Source organism: Aegilops tauschii, chromosome 2, assembly GCF_002575655.3.
Source record: "Aegilops tauschii subsp. strangulata cultivar AL8/78 chromosome 2, Aet v6.0, whole genome shotgun sequence".
NCBI classification, from domain to species: Eukaryota; Viridiplantae; Streptophyta; class Magnoliopsida; order Poales; family Poaceae; genus Aegilops; species Aegilops tauschii.
In genome coordinates, this window is record NC_053036.3 from 292,098,903 (window position 1) to 292,121,770 (window position 22,868).

At 49.0% G+C, this 22,868-nt stretch overlaps 1 long non-coding RNA gene across 6 annotated transcripts; it reads left to right on the top strand.

The window, feature by feature from the left end:
* Positions 1 to 13,031: 13,031 nt before the first annotated feature.
* Positions 13,032 to 15,801, top strand: LOC120973300 (uncharacterized). Of its 6 annotated transcripts, none has more exons than XR_005767970.3 (5): positions 13,032 to 13,236; positions 13,474 to 13,713; positions 14,577 to 14,834; positions 14,936 to 15,030; positions 15,398 to 15,801. It is a non-coding gene; the product is annotated as an uncharacterized lncRNA (long non-coding RNA). The 6 variants fall into 6 exon arrangements; XR_005767971.3 differs by having other exon boundaries at positions 13,032 to 13,221; XR_012202518.1 differs by having other exon boundaries at positions 13,043 to 13,713.
* The last annotated feature ends 7,067 nt before the right edge of the window (positions 15,802 to 22,868 follow it).

The following is a 22,868-nucleotide window of genomic DNA, read 5'->3' on the forward strand; positions in this document are numbered from 1 at the left end:
GAGCGCGGCCCGCGCCTCCATGGGAGCGCGGCGCGCGTGAGACGAAGAACCGGCAGGGGTCAGCGATGGAGTGGCGGTGCGGCCGTCCTGCCGCACCGAAGGATGCAGCGACGATGCCGGCTGCTCGTTCCCCGCCAGGCCGGTGGCAGCGTTGGCGGCGGGAGACGGAGAACGACGAGGTGGCCCACCGACGGGAGCCGTCTGAGCGACGCGGGCGGTGTGGGCAGCCCGACGCTCAGCTCGAGCACGGCGAGCGTCCGCCATGGAGACGACGGAGCGACGGAGCGACTGATCGATGCGAGGGAGGCTACGGCGCACCACTACCTGGCGCGCCAAATGTCGGATGTGGGGTTTCGGCAAACCCTTAAGGTTCAAACACTGGGGTGCGCGCGAAGTCTTTCCCTCCTACCGATCTACGCCCTGGCTCGCTAAGATATCGCGGACGAACTCGACGAACTCGCAACACAGAAAGACACGAGGTTTATACTGGCTCGGGCCACCATTGTGGTGTAATACCCTACTCTAGTGTGGTGGTGGTGGATTGCCTCTAGGGCTGATGATGAACAGTACAAGGGAAGAACAGCCTCCTGAGGTTGAGGTGTTCTTGTGGCTAGGGTAGGCTCTCGATCGGGTTGGATCGAGCTAAGATCAGATGCCTCTACTATGGTGGCTAGCTCTAGTTATATAGGCCCTGGTCCTCTTCCCAAATATCGAGCGGGAAGGGAGCCAACAATGGCGGGCAAATTTGAAGGGGGACAGCTAGTACAAGCTATCCTGACAAAAGTGGTCTTCGCCTGTGAAAAGCTCTGGTGGTGACGCCGTCTTGGGCTCCACGATGACCTCTGTCTTGCCGTCCTCCTGGTCTTGGTCTCGTTACACCAATATAGCAACCTTTGCCTGATGCCTTGGTACTCTTCGCCTGCACTGGCCTCCTTAGCACCAAAGAGGGAATAAGGACGCTGCGCGCGCTGACGCCCGCCTGGTGTCGTTCGTCATGGCTCACGTCACGAGAGCCTCGTGAGGTTTGCCCCGCCTTGATATCTCCGCTCCCCGTGAGCCTGCCTGGCTAGGCCACTCCAGAGGAGGACTTGCTTCGTCTGCCTCGCGAGGCTTGGACCCTCGCGAGGGTCTTAGATGCCTTGTTGATGAAGATGGGCCGTACGACCTGCTGGCTTAGCCTCACTGTGGGCCGTAGGCAGGCAAGTCTGGGGACCCCCGTTCCCAGAACGCCGACATAAACTTGAGTTGCCCGCAGATTTTGGGGTTAGTCCCACTTTTAACATTGCAGATTTGAAGCCTTATTTGGGTGAGGAAGATGAGCTTCCGTCAAGGATGACTTCATTTCAAGAAGGGGAGGATGATGAGGACATCAATACCATTGTTACACCCACAGCCCCTGCTACTATACATACTGGGCCGATTACTAGAGCTCGCGCACGCCAATTAAATTACTAGGTACTTTCATTTCTTGGTAATGATTCTAATGCTCATGAGAATATGATGCTGCCTAAATTGGATACATTTGTTTTGGTTACAAATGAAGGCCTAGCTTGGAGAAAGATGAACATTGGAGCAAGAACAAGCATGGAGTTGATGGCATGCACAAGGGAAACAAGAACGGAGTTTCAAGTGATGATTTCAGGACTTTGAAGCCATCATAATGAGTGAATGAAGCCTTAGATGAAATATACAAGAAGCCACTTCATAAATTTTGTCAAGAGGCTATTATAGGTGCTGCGTCACCTTATTTTTGGGCCAAGCCCATGTAATTTCGAAATAGTCAAGTATAGGCTGTTTTTAGAGTCCGTATGTGTGGGGAAACAAGAGTTAGAGTTTGTTTCGGACCCCTCCTCCAAGGGCCACGGAATTCCCCCCCCTCCTCCAGATACACAGCCCTTAGGGCGTCGTTTAGACTTTGGGTATTGTTTAGATTAAAAGTTCACAATGGTTGCAACTTCGCGTACTTCGTTTGTGTTCAACGACCAGACAAAGGCGTCACATAACCCCACCTTCATTAATAAAGCTTTCCTCTTATATTCACAACATCTAGATTGCAATCTCAGTTTCTTGCTTGTTCTTCGTTTGCTCGCAGGAAACAGACCCTCGTGGTCAGGTTGATCGTGCTCCGGCGTGGTCAATAACCCCTTGGAAGTTGGTTTAGCGATTGCTTAGGAGCGACGTCTCGCACATTCGTAGTCGGATCATCAAGGTCGACTCCCACAGAAAACAATAGCCACCATCTCATCGTAACATCGGGACACCTTCGCCTGTATCACCATGATTCCATATGGATCAACATGGACATACGCTCGGAGGGCTACTCTGTTCCATAAGGACCTCATATCCATCCAACCCGCTTGCCCAACTACACATACTTAGAATTTTCATTGTGGAATATCCAAGCCTGCCCTGTCCTAGATTCCTTAGTCATCTCAGTAGTTTGACTTTCAGCGACCGTGTTAAAGCATCTCATGGCCTATTACCAAAGATGGATATATCAACAGCATGGGTAAGCCAAAAGCCAGAAAACGAGCACATATCAAGTGCTCTCACGTGTGGAACTAAGTGCAAGGACAACCCGCCATGAAAAATATATTCCCGCCAGAACAACTGCTAGTCCCGTCTCGAGATGTTACTATTTGAGGCATGTTACAGCTATAAGGTTGTGCCCCCTTTATACTGCTCATGAAAAGAGACAATCAAATCTTTGTTACTGATTTCATGCTCGAGTAAAAGAGAAAAAAAAAAACAAAGATGAATCAGTACCACCTACAGGCAGTCAGATCCCGTTAGGAGAACGGCTATGATTCTCAGCGTTGTTTGAACACCGAAGACATGCATCTATTTGAGCAACCCGATGGAAGGAATTAAAAGGTTTCGTGCCCACCTGATTTTTTTCTCAAATTCCTTAGAGATTACCCACAATAGATCAAAGAGTGACCTGTCAATTTGGGATCACTAAGAACTCGTGGAAAGTTATTACATTACAGGCATGATAAAATATCGCCACCCCAGCTAAGCCGGCAAATATGAACAAATCAAAGTTAGCATTAGGTTTGACATATGAGGAAAGACCCATCAGAATTTTGGGAAAGGTGACACAAACCACCCCGGAGAAAGGTAATCAAATCATATGAAATTCAGGGGGGAACAACATACGAAGGAAAAGGATACCCGAGTTGGAAACGGTTTCCTTAAGTCATATTCATACTTGTTCCCTGAGCAACCGAATCTCGAGGACAAGATTTTCCTAAGGGGGTAGGTTTGTGACACCCCAAATTTAAGCCCTTTCTTTTCATTTTCTTTGGTATTTGCTCTATTTTTTGTTTAGAGTGCCTCTGTGGACTTGAAACCTGGGAAGATCATCCTTTCTTCTTCTTCCAAGTGGTTCCTCAATCTCAAATATTTCCCAATATCATGTCATTTCCATTCAAGCCTAACCCCAATCTTTATTTCTTTGGAATATTCCTTTTTTTATTAAAGGAATAACCATGTTTGACCTAAATTGTGAAGCAACCTATATTCATAATTCAGGAATATTCCTTTTCCTATTCTGTCGAGAATAACACTTTGTGAAGTAAGTACTATTTATCTTTTCTTGATTGATCTCAAACTTTTTGAGCACTCTTTCATATCCAAATCATTGCCACATGCCAAAATTCAACTCCATTTGCCTAGTCACTGTCAGTGCCGAGCCCTCACTTGCTCTTTGCGCCGGGGCCTAGCTCCTTCTCGCTCTCTCATGGACGGAGGTAGAAGAAGAACCGGATGAGACAACACAGAATTTTGCCGGCGACGAACACCGCCACGGGGGCACCAACGCCCTAATATTTTCTCTCTTTAGCTGGCTCAAACCAAGCAGTACAAAAGGGGTATTTATACAAGGAGTACGCACGCACAAACAACGCGCTCCACTCCTGCCCACACGCCCACGACGCGCTGCACGATCCGCTTGCCTGGCCGCGCGCACGGCGCGCCACCATGTCCACGACGCCGGCAGCTCCAACAGATCGACAACGGCTACCCTGTAACTCTCGATGACTCGGACGCGGCCACATATCAGCGTCCGACTGAACCAGAACACACGCACAGGGCACACCCGCCACGGTTCCGTACAACCTAGACACGCACGTATATGCTGGTCGACGCCGATGTCGTGGCTTATTTCTAACATTCTCCCCCTAAGCCACGACCTCGCCGTTGCCGGAGTTGTTACAGCTCCTGTCGATGTCGTCGCCACGACCGCGGACTCGACCTGGCGTGCTGGCGCCGGTCACCACTTCCACGGACTAGACCTGGCGCACTGACGCTGGTCGTCACCATGCTTCCTTGGTGACACATGCCGAGCTCCTTATCCGCCGGCGACACACGCCTAATGTTCCGGTGACATACACCGTCGATAATGTCGCGCTCGGACGTGAACCTCCTCGGATGCCGCTCTGTGGCCGATGCATCGCGCCGCGCACCTCCATAGGCCGACACACGGCCCGGAGCTCCGCAGCTGCCGGTGAATGCCGCCACCGCCGAACATGCCCCGCGTCGCCGTAGCCACGCGCTCCCGCGCGTCACGGCTGCCCGGCCTCCATGCCGCCGTGCAGCACCTCACACCTTCGCACCATCCGTGAGAGAGCTAGAGGGAGCTAGGCATCGGCGCAAAGAGCAAGCGAGGGCTCAGCGCCAAAAAAATGTTAGAAATAAGCCATAGCGTGGGTGTCGACCAGCATGTACCTATGTATCTAGGTTGTATGTAGCCGTGGCGGGTGTGCCCTGTGCACGTGTTCTAGTTCGGTTGGACGCCGGTATGTGGTCGTGTCCGAGTCATCGAGAGTTACAGGGTAGCCATTGTCGATCTGTTGGAGCTAACTGCGTCGTGCGCGTAGTGGCGCGCCGTGCGTGCGGCCAGGCGAGCGGATCGTGCAGCGCATCGTGGGTGTGTGGATAGGAGTGGAGCGCGGCATTTGTGTGTGCGTACTCCCTGTATAAGTACCCCCTGTGTACTTCTTGGTTTCAGCCAGTTAAAAGAGAAAAGATTAGGGCGTTGGTGCGCCCGTGGCGGCGTTCGTCGCCGGGAAAATTCTGTGATGTCTCCTCCCCTTCTTCTTCTTCTAGCTCCGTTCATGAGAGAGCGAGAGGGAACTCGACACCGGCGCAAAGAGCAAGCGAGGGCTCGGCGCCAATAGTACACAGGGGGGAGTATTTATACAGCGAGTACGCATGCACAAACGCCGCGCTCCACTCCTGTCCACACGCCCATGACGCGCTGCACGATCCGCTCGCCAGGCCACGTGCATGACACGCCACTACGCGCATGACGCAGTTAGCTCCAACAGATCGACAACGGCTACCATGTAACTCTCGATGACTCGGGCACAAACACATACCGGCGTCGGACCAAACCAGAACACGCGCACAGGGAAAACCCGCCACGGCTACGTACAACCTAGACACGCACGTACATGCTGGTCGACACCGACGTTGTGGCTTATTTCTAACAGTGAATCTTCATCAACAAATTTTCAAAGTTTTGTCCAAAGAGAAGCGTTGCGAAGGAAGTACTAGCTAGGCTTATCCTAATGAGTTGAAAAATTTGCAGCTCCTTCATATGCTAAAATAATTACTCCCCGCCAAATTTCATCTCCATCCAACTATCTATGTGAGCATACCATCCAATCCTTGTTTCTGGTAATATTTTCAGTTTGTGAAGTAATTATATTTTACATTGCTCCATAAAATCTAACAATTTACCAGGACATGATCCTACATAGATAACTTCCCTAGACAAAATTTGGTATCATTTCATCAAGCCAATCTCTCTCCACAATTTCTCCACGTTTCTGTCCAGAGAGGACCACTGGGAAGGAAGTACCATTTTGGCATGTCCAAATGGCATGGAACTTTTACTGTGCCTTCTTATGTCTAAATAACCATCCTCTACCCAGTCTTAGCTCAATCCCAGACTCTATGTGAGTGCGTCATGAAATTCTATTTTCTGGACCAGATTGTTTGTTATGAAGCAACTATGATCAAACTTGGTCCAAATGGCTTCAAATTTTATAGGATTCTCATCCTTCCTACCCTAAACCTCTGTGACAACAGGTTTCTCCATTTAACCATCCCATTTTACCACAACTTCTAGCCCAAGTTCACTACAACAAACTTTAGCTTATCCATCCCATCATCACAGTACTTTCTTTGAACCATCACATCAGGGGGGTCCCAGGACACATAGGCAACATCCTAGACATGGTCGGCCATGCTGAGTCACCGTGTACGCATCGGTGCACGCGGTGATCATGTGGTCTAGCATGCTAAAAGCATGCTTTGGGCATTGGGGACCTCGGCCACCGCCCAAATGTCGTGCTCTCGCCACCACACCATGTCCACAATGTCACCTACATTCTTCTCCAACCACGCGCACCCTCTAGAGCCTTCTCCCTCCTCACGTCACGGTAGCACCGACCGCGACACTATTCCGTTGAGTGGCCGACCGGACTTCTCCCTCCCCGTGTCTACCTTCACTACTCCTCTGGTGCTGCACTAGCTTTCTCCCGTCATCGTTCGAGCCTGCCCACGAGCGCACACGTACGCGGTTGCGCCAGAGCATCTACCACATGCCCATGGCGGCTTGCGGATGAGGGCATCTGGCTTCGGCTACTTAAGACATCCCCGGATGCATATCTCCACACCATCAGCCCCCCCACCTCCCAAAGCCCCGTCTCACCCAAGAAAACAAGCCAAGGAACTCTCCATGCTCTCCTCTGGCCTCCATCGCCACTTCCGGCTCTGCCTAAATTGAAGCGAGCCTGAGCCCCTCTCCCCTTCCTTTCCCACCAATGGAACCACCAGAGCCCAATGGACCTTTCTATATCCTCGGCTCACCTCTGGGATGTCTCTGTACTCGAATTCATCTTCGGTCGATGGCCTCATTCGTGAGAGCTCAAGTTGTTGTCCCTTCGGCCCCCCTCGATGTTCGTGCAGTGCGGGCCTGGATGCTACATGCCTTCCCGAGCTCGCCGGTGCTTTAAGCAGAACCGGAAGTGACCGGAGCCGCCTAGACGAGCGCCGGCACGCGCGCCCTTCCTTTGCCTCACGGGCAATCGATAGAGGAGGAAGACGATGTAACAGCCCGAGACCGACGCTCCAGACGCCTTCCATGTTCTTCGTGTTCGACGTGTTAATTATCTGCTTGTTGAATTTTATCATGGCATCATTCGCATTGCATCGGCACTCTGTTGCCGTCATTTTTTCTTCAAAACTTGCATCCGCTCATAGTTGCAGCTTCTTCCTTGTCCCTATTCACCTCCTCTCAGATCAACCGGACTGCTCTCTTCTCTGAGCCCATCAAACCCCCTTTTCTCCGTGGACTTTTGTCAGACCCTCGCGCGCGTTCGATAACCTGCCCCGAACCCAAACTGCTCAGTAGTCACTGATGGGTCCGGATCAACCCCGAACAACCCCAAACATCTTCCGTTTATTTAATGGACTCCTCAAGCCTATTCATTCTCGGTTGTTCAATTTAATCAGAGGGTCCAAACATAGTCTTTTTCCCTTTATATAGAATCCTATACCAAACCTAGATGAAACCCTAGCCCCTGCCACAACCATCCTTCCCATTAGCCGCTGCCTGGGCCACCAACAGCCGGCCCAACTCGGCTGCCTCTTTCTCCGCTTGTGGGCTGGCGCCTCCCCAAGGCCTAGCTCTCTCCGCCTCTGCTGCAGCCCACCGCCACCGAGCCGGCTTCAGGGCCCAAGGTGAGCGCCACCGTTAGTCCCTTGCCCATTGCACACATTGGTATCCTGCCCCCAACAGTTTCGGCCCGCGTATGTTTTTTTCAGCGTCTGAGAATTTGTTCAATTATCCAGAGAGTGCCAGTTTTACAAAAAAAAAGTCATTGCACTTCATGCATTTAATATCTCACCAACCATGCATGGTATTAAAACATGTCATATATGTAAAATGATCTGAATTTTGTGTAGATTAATAATATCTAACTTTCATCCATGTTAACAATGGTTAAAATTGCTATTTGTATTAATTTGTATAAAGGACATGTTAAAACAGTTTAATTCATATCTAATAAATCATAGCTCTGAATTAAATAAACTTTATATGTAAATGGGGTAGAAAAGTGTATAGATTAACATGATGCACTTACTTTGCATGTTTAGAAACATTAAAATTGTGTTTTAGGCAGAACAGTACCAAATTCGAAATATGCACATGGGGATATTCCATAATTCTTATTGTTGTTTCCGGCCTCATTTTAACTTGCCTAGATTGGTAGATTAATTATGTTTCACCTCTTGCCACGTTAACCAACATTTAATGTTGATGGGTAGCATAAACAAGAGTGAACTGAATAATTCGAATGTGAAGTTTCGTCAATATGCAACCCGTTGAGCTTCATTTAAATTGTAGTATTGTGTGTTGCACTTTGCCATGCCACGCCTCACTAAAATAAACATGCATCATAATTGTTTGGGCATCATATCATGAACATGTTGTGATGTTTACCATGCCATTTGTTTGTTTCTGGATTTGCTTCTCCTTGCTAGAGTTCTGAAACGTTGCGTTGCGAGGATTCATTCGACTACGCTCGTTCGTCTTCTTCATGGATTTAGTTTTCTTCCTAGCGGGATTTCTGGCAAGATGACCATTACCTTGGATCAGTACTATCTTTGCTTTGCTAGTTGCCCTGATGCTATCGCTATGTCTCGCTACCCGCCAGTTGTTGATCAAGCCTCCCAAATTGCCATGATACAACCTCTAACCTTCCACCATCCCAGCAAACCATTGTTTGGCTAGGTTACCGCTTTGCTCAACACCTCTTATAGCGTTGCTAGTTGCAGGTACAGTTGCAGTTGTTCCATGTTGGGACATGGATATCATGGGATATCACAATATCTCTTATTTAGTTAATGCATCTATATACTCGGTAATGGGTGGATGGCTTGACCTATTGCCTGGTGTTCTGTTCCACTCATGCCGCCTTATTTTCCGTTATACCGGTGTTATGTTCCATCACGAGCACTCCTAACACCTATGGGTATATGGGGACCCCCTGATCATTCGTTTTAGTGTAAAGGTTTACCAGAGAGGCCCAACTTTGGTTTTACCATTTGCCAACCAAATAAAACTTGCATAGGGACCTACCGGCCCCCGTGGATAATTAATCAACAAACACGTGGATAGTTAATCAACAAACCAGGCTAGTGCTCCTCATGAGTGTTGGTCCACCTACTTAACAGTCGGCGGTGCCGCCTCGGGGCAACTCGGTGGTATTCTGGCTATTGTTCACTTAGCATAGACGGATGAGCCCATAGATAGAGAGCGTGCGGCTCTGGACACAGATATGGCTCACCGGAAGGTCTCTCTGGGATTGTTTTACCATCGACTAGTGACTTGTCCACTAGGATTCTTTACTGTAAGCATCATGTTATCATCGTGTGAGGATGTTCCATCGGATGCGTGTGGTAATTTATAATGGACTACTTGGAGCACCCCTGCAGGGTTAAATCTTTTCAAGAGCCATACCCGGAGACTTTGAAATTTATGCGGTTGTAGAGAAGTTGACACTAAACTTCTATAAAATAAACCAACCGCGTGCGTAACCGTGACCGGCTCTTTTCGTGGGTGTTTGGGACAAGAACATGGTGGGGTTATGTTTGACACGTTCGGGAGTACTGCCACGACTAGTATAGCTGTCGTTTTTCGAATGTCTGAGGTACACGAGTTTCTGAGGTTTTCTTGATTATGTGTTGATGGATGTGATGCATTTGGAGCGTACAATTCTATTAGGAGTTTTGTGATGATTTTTGCTCCTTGTATCCGTTGGACAAGATTGCATTTCCAGAAAATTTCAGGAGTTCCTAGGTGGTAATTCAAGTTGTTACCTAGGATATCTTTCCGACAAATGCATTATATGAGATTGGGGTTCGATGGCTATTGATATGCCTGTTGATGGTCAGTTTTACGGCGGTCTCATTGTGTCTTAAAGAATCCTTGGCTATGCTGACTCGAGGACGCTTCATATGTCATGTGCACTGCCTTGTACATGATGTTGTTGTATGATCGAGCCCGTGTGGGCCCCACAATGAAAATTTTGGACAAAATCTCTATCATATGTTTGTTCCGGCTTAACGATCCAAATCTTTTGTTTTGTTTTATTTGTGGTACTCAAGTTGCTTCGAAGTGAAGTGTTGATTCCGTACCTTTCCTAAGTGATGTTTTCATATTTCTATGGGAGTGCTAATTCTTCTTGATCACCGAGATTGTCATCTCAAATTTTTTTCCAACCAGTGTGCTGCTCGTCAAGATAATTAAATCCTTGTTTTCATTTGCAAGAGCAATTTTCAGTTTTCTTAACGGTGTCTATTTGATCCGTCCCAAGTTGTCTTTATTTTTCCCACCCTCCCACCATTTTTCTTCGCGAAGTCAAAATTCTCAAATCAAGTATCTATTTTATTCATGAAAAGTCTCTTTATTCTTTTCCTTCAATCTTCTTATCCAGTGATTCCTCGTGAAGATGCTCAGGAGATACAAGTTCATAATTCTTCGTTCTCGTGTTCTTCTTCGGTGGACTAAATTCAAGCTTTCGGTATTCATCATTTCACCTTCTTCAATTCACATAATTTCCATGTTGGAATTACTTATGTAAGCCTCTCTTAAACGTTCACCTCTCTCTATTCATATCAGGAGTGTAGAAGATATCTCAAAAGATTCGTGTTTCCATTCCTAATCTGTTCAAGCTATTTCCAGGTCGTTATCTCATTCGAGCCATTTAATTCAATCTGTGCAATATGTCTTTTAAAAATATCGTTCAACGGTGTTGTTTCTTTTGAGTGGGCCTAACCACAGGTCTTTTCCCAGGATCTTATCTGGATCTTCTAATTTTTCTGAAGTTATTCCCAGATTCTTTCAAAGTTTGACAAAAGAATGAATTTTTATCAGTCAAATGCCTTCTTCAAGATATGTTTTTTTTCATCCGTCGAACTTTCCAGACGGACTAGTTTCCTTTTGTGGCGAATAACATGCAGATTTCTGGGAAACCGGAGCAATCAGATTGCATGCTTTTTTTAATCCTCTCTCTCGAAGAAACCTCACAGGGAAACAACCGACAGTATTGCCTCCACTATTCACATTTCCTTTTAGTACGCACGGATTCCAAGAGACTTATCCCAATGAGACTAACCGAAATAATGTAAATCCTCTTTTTTTTCTGATCCAAAAGTTGTGGGACTTGTTTCCACATATCTAACAACCAAAGGAAACTTTCTCTCTCCTTTCCTTTTAATCCACCGACCTCTCTGTTCTCTTTTTTTCTCTGTGATCTCCACTGATTCAGCCGAAAGAGAGATTCAATCAGATCTGCACTTTCCTTTCTTTTAGTACGTTGAACAAGCAAGCCAAAATATCTACACTTCCCAAAATAAAAAAATGTTGGTCAAACTTTCCAAACCAGCTAGTTTCCTTGCGTGGCAAAATAGCATGCAGAATAACTTGGAAACAGAAGCAATCAAAAGGGCGGTTTTTCTTTTTAACCCAAACGTGAATTACTCCCTTTTTTCAGCCAACCGTACCAAACTTATAGTTGCCAAACACACGTTTTCCTTGGTTTGGAAACCAACTCAACCAACCAACTAGTATTTTCCAACGTGAGAAGCAAGATCCAAGGCACAAATCCACGTACACTTCCCTTCTCTTTCTTTCTTCTCTTTTTTTCTTCTTCTTCTACTAGATGCATGCTTAGTGCAATATGACAGCGCGATAACTAATGGATGGCGGTGGTAGTGGTGGCGGCGGCGGGAAATAAGTGCTAGCAACTACTGCAGGATGCTGCTAACGCGGCACTATGATCAGAGACCCCTTGACAAAACCGTGTGCGGTGCATTAATCGCGAACGGTAATGTAAAAAAATCGTCAAAAAGATTCAAAATGTTTGCGATGAAGGATTCATCAAACATGGTTCAGATTTTAGTTTCCTGTGCGATGTGGGCATACGGTTCAGTTCAATTAACTATTTGCAATGAGGAAAAAGAACAGAAACGGGCAGCCAGATGAAGGCGTGTGCGATATACGGCATACAGTTCACTCGGATTAACTGTTTGTGATGAGGCGGAACAACAGAAACAGGCAGCCAGATGAAGGTCTGTGCGATTGAGGGCATACGCTTCAGAAGGATTAACTATTTTCGATTAGGCAACACAACAGAAACAGTCAGCCAGATCAACATGTCTGCGATTGACGGCGTACACTTCACATGGACGAACTGTGTGTGATTAGCCAAAACAAACAGAAAAACATAGACAGATCAACGTGTGTGCGCTAGACGGGCACACATTCTAATTAAAAGAAGCATGCGTGATGGTAATAACGAGCACGCACGGTTGTTAGAACAAGACATTTGCTGACATTGCCTATTGTGGTGCACCCTATGGTGCAAACGCCACGTACGCAGCCCCACGTTACGCCGTCCGGGAATAGTGCCTCACTTAAAAATTGTAGATCCGTCAGTAAATTTTGAGTCTGCGTCCCGTCACATTCCAAATTACTACCATGCTATATTTAATTGCAAACCTGTTCACACTGATCAAAACCTAAACAGTTTCCCACTTAGGAGCGTATTAGTACTCGGTTATAAATACTACTACTCCAAGATAACTGCAAATTCCTAACTCCTCATCTCTACTACCTAAAAGAAACGTAAAGTTCCCTCTCCCCTCTTACGTTTCGTCCAACCTCCCCTGGTCGTACATCGTCAGCAATTTTGCAGAAAAGCCCCTGAAGTTTTAAGTAATCAACCCGCAATCCTCAACATAAGTCAGCCCGAATCGGTTTGGAGAGAGAAAGGAAAAAAATAGCCCAACCACCGCACGGCCTGCCTCCTCGATCCCATCTCGACCTCCAGCCCCACCCCGCCTTGTCCTCCGCTGCCGCTCGCCGCCCACCCCCGCAGCCGCCACCTCCTGCCCCGCGCCGCCTCACCGCGCGCCGCCCGCCGCCGTCGCGCGTTGCCCGCCCCCGCCGCCGGTCGCGCTCGCAGCCGCCCCGCTCGGCGCACCCACCTCGCTCGAGGTTGGGCGAGCGCGGAAGTAGAGTTCGGGACGGCGGATCGGAATCCATCGACCGATTCTCTCTTTCTCTCCTCTCCTTTGGATTCCTGTAGGCGGTGGATCAATCTTGCCTTTGTGGTGGCGGCAGAACGAGCGCCGTGAGATCAGGTGGACCTGCTTCTGGTAATCTCAGTTTTGTTAGTAGCAAGTGGTCAATTTAGTATTCATTGGCAACAAAAAGAAGTGAATGATATCATGCCATAATTTAGTGTTGCTTCCCGGTCCTGGATAGATGATGTATTGTATTTCTGCATAAGCTAGGAAATCTACAAATTGATTATCTGTAAACTATTTGTCCATACTTCTCCAAGATCTGAACATATACCATCTTTGCTGATCGATTTTATTACTAAGTAGCAGATTCCTCCTGGTGCTTGGGACGTTTTCGGCTAGATTGATTTACTAGCTACGTCCAAGCAGGCCACTGGATTGATTTCATGAGGCTTACTAGCTACGTCCCAATCAAGATAGCTAGACTTACTAGCTACGTCCCAAGCAGGCCAACCCAATATGTTGATCAATTTGATTGTTCTGGCTGGAGGTCAGGAGGTCAGAAGGTGCGTCCTTCACACTAAATCGTACCCGAAGTTCTACAATTAGGTATGATTACAACTAGGAAGCTACCCTTCCTGGATAACTATTTTAGTACCTGTTTTTATTTACTGGTGAGAACTAAATAAATTGGCTACTGTCATGTTTCTCCCTTAAAAAAAGATTCTGGTAGATGTGCTTGACAATAATAATGGTAATACCTAAAGGAGTTCTCTTGCTCCAAGTTAGCGCCTATATATTCTTAGCTACCATGTACTTGGGTTACTGGTTTGTGTTAAGGATTCCGCTACTGTTGCCAAGGTATCTACAGAACTTTGTTATAGTACTAGCTGAACAGAAAAAGAGATGTCCGCCAAACCTCAAAAAATATCAATCGGCTATTAATTTACTAGACTCTATTTCAGTCTAATTAGTGGAGACTTAGAGAGTGGAAAAAATGTTTAAAAAACCTAATATAAAAATATGAAATATTTAGTTATTCTCTATATCCGAGAAAGCAATAAAGAACTTTGTGTTAGGCAGTGCACTGCGGGAGCGTGTACTGCGACTATTTCTGCACAGCCGAGGAAGGCTTGATCTTTCCCACATGTCCACCTTCTTTACCTTTCCGTTCTTTGAAATAGATAAGTTCTGATATTCTAACATTGATGGAAAATCATTATCTTCTGTAAAGCCACATTTCATTTTATGATTTTTAGCAGAAGCTCGCTTTGAGTACTTGGTGTGGGGCTGCTGGGGAAGGGAATGTCCTTCTACTTAGTGAAAGTCGTTGTTGCTGAGGCTGATTTTACCTTCTTTCTAAGTGTTCTATTTTATTAGTGCAATTGGTTCGAGTTAAACTAACATCCATCGTACAAATATTTGTGGGACATATTCAGGTAAATTTACCATGTTCTGTTTTCATTACCCAGCGCTAAAATGTAGATGTTATGATGACCAATGACCATAAACTTTTCTCAAGAAATCTGGAAAGAAGCGAGGATTCTCAAGTAAGATAAGTCTGCTTACAAAAATTTGCCTACTGGAAAGTAGATAAGAGACTCATGAAGTAAGAATACATGCCTACATATTATACATAGCAGGCTTCTGACTTCTCTGATTCTGCAAGCCTTGAGGCTGTGAAACATCTATGCTAGGTCGCCACACTTCTGCCACCTTCATTTGATGAGGTACATTCAGATTCGGTTTGTTTATTACTTTATGGATGCTTCTCTTCTCATTACAGTGCTGGGCAATTTGATGAGAAATTATCTTCTCTTTGATGGTCCAGGTTCAGCGTTCACTACTATGAAAGAAGAAGGCATATATTTTCCTTGTGGAATTTCCAGTAGAATGGCAGTGAGAACGAGTAAAAATCTACAACAGGTAATACATTATTTTGAAGCTACATGGAAAGCAAAGTAAGCACATGGATCCCTCATTTGAGAGTGGGGGTTAAACTTCCCTGGACTTCTCCCTTAATTCTTACTGCAGTCTTTTTATTCACATTTCCTATTGTGTAGTTGGTGACAATGATGAATTGTTATCCACTTGAGAAAATAAAGATTAAATCGATGATGCTCTCAAAAGTAAAATGACTTTCTGAGCTGGATAGAGACATTGTGAGCATCAATATAGAACTTATAAAACTTTTTCCTTGTTTGTTATAATGATATTTTCATTTTCCTGTGTATATTAAACTTGAGAATATTATTCTGCATTACTTCAACCGTTACTTTTTATGTGTTTGCAGTATGACTGTATGGTTCTCACTCAAAGTAGAGGCCCAACAAACTTTTTTGAAGTAGGAGTCGAAAACTACAAATCCATCTATTCCTAGAATGGAGCTGGTTGGAGTTGAGCCTACAATTGAGCGGGTAGTTCGGTGGCACCGACATCCAGCTGAAAGTTTTATAGGAGGGTTAGTAAAGCAAATTTGTTCATGAGGAAATGTGCCAGCAAAACATTGAGTCAGAGTGCAAGACAAATGCTCTTAACAGTTTTTTTGGTCGCTTTTCTTTAATTACAATTCTTATTATTTTTAGTTGGCATTGATGTACAAAAGAAAATCCTGTGCCTTTTTTGTCCTCTCATTGACCATTGTATTTTTGAGTCATATCAGTCTATGTAAAAGAATTCAGTACCTTATGTTTTGTATATTTGGAAATGTCTAAAGGCGTGGTGTTATATAATAACTGTATGATATTCTTTGTATGCCTTTCCTGTAGCCTTAGTATGGTCATCGTTTTCTCTTTCATGTCCTTCATCTTAAATTAAAAAATATGAACCATTGCATTGTGCTAAAGTTTATCATTATTATTTAATTTATTTATAGGCAATATTTCTTCTAGAAAAAAATGTAAATTTCGTGTAACAAGCTAAAATAGAATCTTCTCTGAACATTCCACATGACTACTGAGCTGGCATTATTTGCAAATTCTATTAGTTGACAATGTTGATGTGTATTTGACACCATTCATTTGAACCACCAAATAATAGAAGTTGTTTGATTGGTAAAATAATTTTCAGGTTTGTAACCACACGCTTATTTATTTTGTATTTGCTGTAACGCATGGTCTTTTGTGCTATAACATAATGTCAAACCACTAAAATTTATATGCCCCGTTGCAACGCACGGGCCTTGTGCTAGTCCACAAAAACAAACAAGTCATTCATCATCATTCCCTTGCGTATCCCATGGCCAACATGAGTTATGGGTCGAGAGATTACCACCAGGGAGAGGCGAGCATGGAAGCGGAAGCACGAGAGATGTCCCGCCTCGTCGCGAAAGCAGCCGACATGTCCTGTTGCGCGGCTGTAGCAGCACAGAGGTCCCACCTCTCCGCCGAAGCAGCACGGAGGTCCAGCCACGCCGTCGATGCAGCAGACTGGTCCGGTCGCGCCGTGGAAGCAGCAGAGATGTCCCGCTGCGCCACGAATGCGGCAGAGATGTCCTCCCGCGCCGCGGCGGCCTGGGAACATCTCTCGCGCACACGCGAGGACTCTTATAGGCACATGAATGCGATCGACCATAGCCAGATGGATCTAATGTCCGGCTGGGTGAGGTTGTAGGACAACAGGAAAGCATCATTTGAATAGACTACCGGCGTCATCCGGCAACTAAGGGAGGGCAATGCAAAGCTCCGGGCCGAGCGCAACCTGCTGAAAGTGAAGATCATCGGAAGTGCGGAGCAGCAGGAGGAGACTGCTGCCTGGTTCAAGAGGACCAGTGTCATCGTCAAGAAACTTATGGACTGGAATGACATGCTCCGCATCGAGCGCCAAAGGCTGGTGGAGGAATCCGTGGATACTCTCAACCAGCGTCTTGAGGACACAAAAGAGCTCATCGCCGCTCGCCGCGGAGACTAGCTCCCGGCTTCCCGCGGCCTACAGCAACGCATCAAGAAAGTAGAGATCAGCGAGCCATATCGTTGTCTTCCTTCTTCTTTTGCCCTTGTGTATTTCGAGCTTTGCCGCATGTGGCTTTTTTAATTATCTTCCTAAATATGTAAGACAATTATTATCCACTGTCATCATCCTTATATTCATCAGTCTTGCTATAAGTCGTAGTCGATGCAATATAGGTCCGTCGGATCTTACATCAAGATCCGTGCAAAACTTTCTTTTCAGATTTTCTTTTTTCTCTCTTAAATCTCAGTCGAGTGAGACATAGCGACGCCATGAAAAAGGGGCTCAAGCGCCATTAATGGAGACGTTGGGAGGGAGGTGGGCGGCGGATAGAGGTCAAAGGGCTCTCCTCCCGATGAGCACGCGCAGGGGTCTGATCGCACGCCTCCCGTACTCAAATAGCTACCCCGCACGACCCTCCTATTGAATAAAAAAAGGGGACGCGTGGCGGCACGTAAATGGTAAGTAGAACGCCCACCGTTTCAATAATACTTGTGTTTCCGATTTGTAACGTGACAACACTTCTTCCAAAATGACTTTGTTGATTGTTAATGTGTGCGCCTTCACAAATTGGACAAGAAACTTACCATAGCATGTTGGTGCCATGTCCTGACACCATGCCAAGTTTCAAGATTTTTAGGCAAGTTTTATATTTACAGGAATTTTAAAACCAAGTTTCTCGATGTTTCCGGCCGAGCCAAGACGCCCAGATGTTTGAATCTCATTCCCACTTCATCCATGGTGATGAGGACATCAATACCATTGTTACACCCACAACCCCTGCTACTATACATACTGGACCAATTACTAGAGCTTGTGCACGCCAATTAAATTACCAGATACTTTCGTTTCTTGATAATGATTCTAATGTTCATGAGAATATGATGCTGCCTAAATTGGATACATTTGTTGTCGGTGTACAAAAATAGGGGCGCTCCTTTTGACCCCTTTACTTGTGCACGGACAGTCGGAGCCACGCCCAGGGCCACACTAAGCAGAGTAGGGAAGGGAAGTCGGAGAGAAGCCAGAGGAACAAGATGGTCAGAGGCAACGCCAAGGCCAGAAACACAAGACAGCAAAGGGGCGAGGTGGACACCCCCCGCAAGGCCCTTGCCGGGGCGGCCTCCGCGGCCCCGGCAAGAACCTTGCCGGGGCAACTTGCCCAAACACCAACAGAGCGAGCCGCCCTTGAGCCCACAGGTTCCAACCCAACCAAGTACGATTGGACCAGGGCTCGGGAGGCACCTCTGTGGTGGCATGCAGATCTTTGTCAAGACCATAGATATATGAGATCAGATGAGGACCAGAAGACGGCGACCCTCGGCGGGATCCTTGCCGAGGAAAGCCACGAGACCCCCGGCAAGATCCTTGCAGGGGACGACTGCGCGCCACGGCAAGACCCTTGTCGGGCCCCCGGCAAGGACCTTGCCGAGGACATCAGCGAGGCCAGTGCCAGGCCTGCACCAGCCAAGTTTCCACCGCCATTAGCATGCAGCTGCTAGCCCAACCAACTGGGCAGGAACTTGCGTGGCAACATGCAGCTTCCAGGCCAGATCAGCAAGCGCCTGCATGCCGGCATGCAGATCTTCGTGAAGACCCTACCAACACGCCACCTCAGCTGCCTACCTTCCTACATGGCGCCGCGTGCATCCCTTACCAGGACACGTGTCGAAGCGAAGAGGGGCGGTGACGGATGGGACGGGCCTCGCTCCCGTCCCCGATAAAGCTAGGGGACACCTAAGCGACGCATTAAATGCGTCTTGTCCTGTAATACGGGCGATAAGCTCATATCACTGTAGGCCTTTCCACCTCCTGTGTGCCACTGTGGCAGCCCCTTTCGACTATAAAAGGAGGCCCATGGTGTACTGGAGGGGGATTCGGCTCTTTTCAACTACACATCCACCATAGCTAGTTGGAGAGCTCAAGAACACTCAGTACATCCACCAAAGACGGACTAGGGTTTTATGCATCCTCGCGGCCCGAACCTGGGTAAATGATCCTTTTGCTGACTATTAATCCTACTCTTCTCACTACCCCGCGCCCCGACAACCATAGTAGGGATTCTTGTGATCCCATAGGTGTCGTTTCCCACCGACATCTTTGGCGTGCCAGGTAGGGGGTGCAATTGTGAGAATCTGGTCTAGTAGTTAGCCTAGCAGTTCTTCATCGCCATGGCTCCCAAGAAGAAGACGATCACAGCGATCGGCGCGTCGGGAGCTGAGCGGCCCGCGCCAGTGCGGGCGAGTAGCGGGCCGATCGCGGACAGAACCCGAGCCGCGGCCCGCGAGCACCAGCATCGCCCCGGCGGTCAGAGCCTGGCGAGCGGCGTCGTTCGTGCGCCAGACAACGAGCCACACGCCGCCAGGTCCAATGCATGGCTGGGGCCCCCGCAGACGGCGTGGGGCCCTCCGGAGGCATCGATGTACCCCCTACGGGCGGCGCAGCGACCTCTAAGACGCCAACCCCGGCGACCACAGCGCGCTCTTCCCATGGTGTGCGCGATGAGCAGCATCACCACACCGGTGACCCTGGACACCGCCATGGGAAGAGCCTTGTGCTTCGTCCGCGGGACGAAGGAGTTCAGCATGCCAGCCGAAGTGCTGGCGAAAATGGCACGCAGCCGCTGGGCCGTGATAGAGCTCCTTCTAACGTGGTTGGAAGTCGAAGCGCGCCACGGTCCACGCAGCTGTCGCCGCCACCCACGCCAGCAGAAGCTTTAGCCCGTGCGCAGCTACTCCTCGACTTCCCTCCTGCTGCGGAGAAGCTCGACGAGTGGAGGGCCACCATCTGGAGCCTCGTCGCCGTCGCCAACAAAGATGATCCGCGACCGGCGAGGCCCTCGGGCCGGCGCTCCACCGAGCCACCACATGCCAGCGCCGGGAGGACCGGGGGTGCTGCGATCACGGTGCACTCTCCTCCTCCTTGCCAGCCACCACGGGTGTCGGCCCGTCGTGATGACGCTTGTGATAACATCTCTATAGCGTCGTCCGACCCGCGGACCCACCGGGACCAGCGCCAAGTTCTTTGAGAACGAGCTCACGAAGATGCTCGAACCACTATCGAGCGCCGGCGTGATACACGCCACCAGCCGGACAAGCGGGCGGGACCCGCTATGGACCACCCAGCACCGGGGGGCTCCGGCGGCCTACCTTACGAGGTGGGCTGCCCAGCCTTTACCTGTGAGCTGCGGCAGTTCCAGTGGCCGTCCCACCGCAGATTCAAGCCCGAGGTCGGCGAGAAATACACTGGCAAGACCCATCCGTCAGAGTTCCTCAGCATCTACACCATCGCGATGCAGGCTGCCGGAGCTCGCGACGATAAGGTGCTTGCCAATTACTTCCCGTTGGCACTGAAGCCCAATGTCATGTCTTGGTTGATGCACTTGCCGGCGGATTCCATTTCTTCTTGGTCGGATCTATGCCATGAGTTCATTGGCGCCTTCACTGGAGGCCACCAAGCTCATGGCCAGGCCAGTGATTTGCATATCATTCCCCAGAAGGAAGGGGAAAACCTGCGCAAGTACATCCAGAGATTCAGCCGGGTGCAGTACAACATCCCCGACATTCATCTCGCCACCATGATCAGCGCGTTCCTTCAGAACATGCGCAACCGCAAGATGCGCGAAGAGTTGGTGATGACCAAGGTTAAGGATGTGGCCGAACTCTATGTTCTGGCCGATAGGTGCACCCGGGCTGAAGAGGGAAGGAAGTACCCCGGCGAGGACGCCGGCGCGGAAACCGACTCTACTGATGAAGACACCGCCGCCCCGACAAAGAAGGGCCGGCGTCGCAACAGGAAACGCAAGGGCAAGGCTGTGCTTGCCGTCGAGGGATTCGACAGCACCGGCGCCGCCAAGAAGGCCAAGGTAGACGACCCTGACAAAGAAATCGCCGGGTGCGCCGCTTGCCTGGCCTTGGCGGCTGCCGACAAGCCAGGTGGCTCGGACAAGCAGTACTGCAAGATCCACCGCACCAAGGGCCACGACCTCCATAACTGCCGGCAAGTCGAGCTGCTTGCTAAGAAGCAAAAGGCCGAGTATGAGAGGCGGGACAAGGAGAAGGGTCAGGACGGTGCCGAGGGATTCGGCAAGAAGCGTGGCGGCCAAGGAGGCTGCCGCGGCAAGGACAACCAGCAAGAGAGGCCCGCCCGGGGCCGTGACAAGAAGCAAGAAGACGATGATCGTGACGAGGACGACGAGTACGGCGAGCAAGAGTTCCAGAAGGTTACGGAGGCCATGTGCGTCGATGGCAGCGCCTCGCTGCATACTTCTCACCGCCAGCACAGGCAGTGGGCGCGTGAGATTACAACAGCGGAGCCGTCGTTCGACGCTCAGAAGCCGCTGAAGTGGTCCAGCACGCCCCTCATCTTTGACGCCGAGGACCACCCTGACCGCACAACCGCGGTCAGGTGTTTGCCGTTGTTGGTCTCGCCAACGATACACAACCTCAAGGTGAACAAGATGTTGGTCGACGGCGGGGCCGGCCTGAACTTGATCTCGCCCGTCGTGATCAAAAGGCTGCAAATTCCTGATGGAGACCTCAAGGAAATGGGCACGTTTCAAGGGGTCAATCCGGGGAGGAGCCAGCCGAAGGGGATGGTCACACTGCCCATGACGTTTGGAGGAGAGTTGAACTACAGGATGAAGAGGATTGTCTTTGATGTGGCCGAGATCCCCTTGCCCTACAACGGGATCCTCGGCCGCCCGGTGCTAGCCAAGTTCATGGCGGCGTCGCACTACGCCTACAACATGCTGAAGATGCCCGGGCCGTTGACCATCATCTTCGTTCCCTCCGACAAGAAGGACGCGCTGATTTGCGCCGACCAACTCTACCGGGAAGCAGTTGCAGCAGCTGCCAGAAGGCACTTGCTCCTGCCGCTGAAGCCCCGGGAGGGAAGAAGAAGCCCGGCAAGACCTCTCGGACCCACTCCAGCAAGCGCACCTCTCGGAGTGTTGTGCTACCGTCGAGGACGTGCCAGAGAGCTCCACCGGCAAGAGCAAGAAATCCAGAGCTGAGCCACAGCAGACCAAGAAGGTGTCTGTTAGGGAGGATGCCACGGGAGGGGCTTTCACCATAAGCTCCACCCTCGACAGCAAATAGGAAGGCGCGCTCGTCACCTTCCTGCGGGAGAATGTCGACGTGTTTGCGTGGCAAGCATCCGACATCCCCGGTGTTCCCAGGGAGGTGATTGAGCACCACCTAGCTGTCTGTCCTCATGCGCGGCCCGTCAAGCAGAAGGTCAGGAAGCAGGCTGTGGAAAGGCAGGAGTTCATCACAGAGGAGATGAGGAAGTTGGAAGCGGCAGGTTTAGTGAGAGGAGTGCTCCATCCGACGTGGTTGGCCAATCCGGTGGTGGTGCGCAAGGCAAATGGGAAGTGGAGGCTGTGTATTGACTACATAGATATCAATAAGGCTTGTCCCAAGGACCCCTTCATGTTGCCGCGCATTGACCAGATTGTTGACTCCACGGCCGGGTGTGATCTGTTGTCATTCCTCGACGCCTACTCGGGCTACCAGCAGATCTTCATGACAAGAGAAGATGAAGAGAAGATAGCATTCATCACCCCATGTGGTACGTATTGCTTTTTACAGATGCCTTTCAGGTTGAAGAGTGCTGGCTCGACGTTTGCAAGAGCGTTCCAAATTGGTTTTGAACCCCAGCTCCATAGAAATATGGAAGCATACATGGATGACATAGTGGTCAAAACCAAGGATAGGGCAACTCTTGTACAAGACCTGGAAGAGACGTTTGCCAACCTGTGCAAGATCAACCTCAAGCTGAACCCTGAGAAGTGTGTCTTCGGCGTTCCGTCCGGC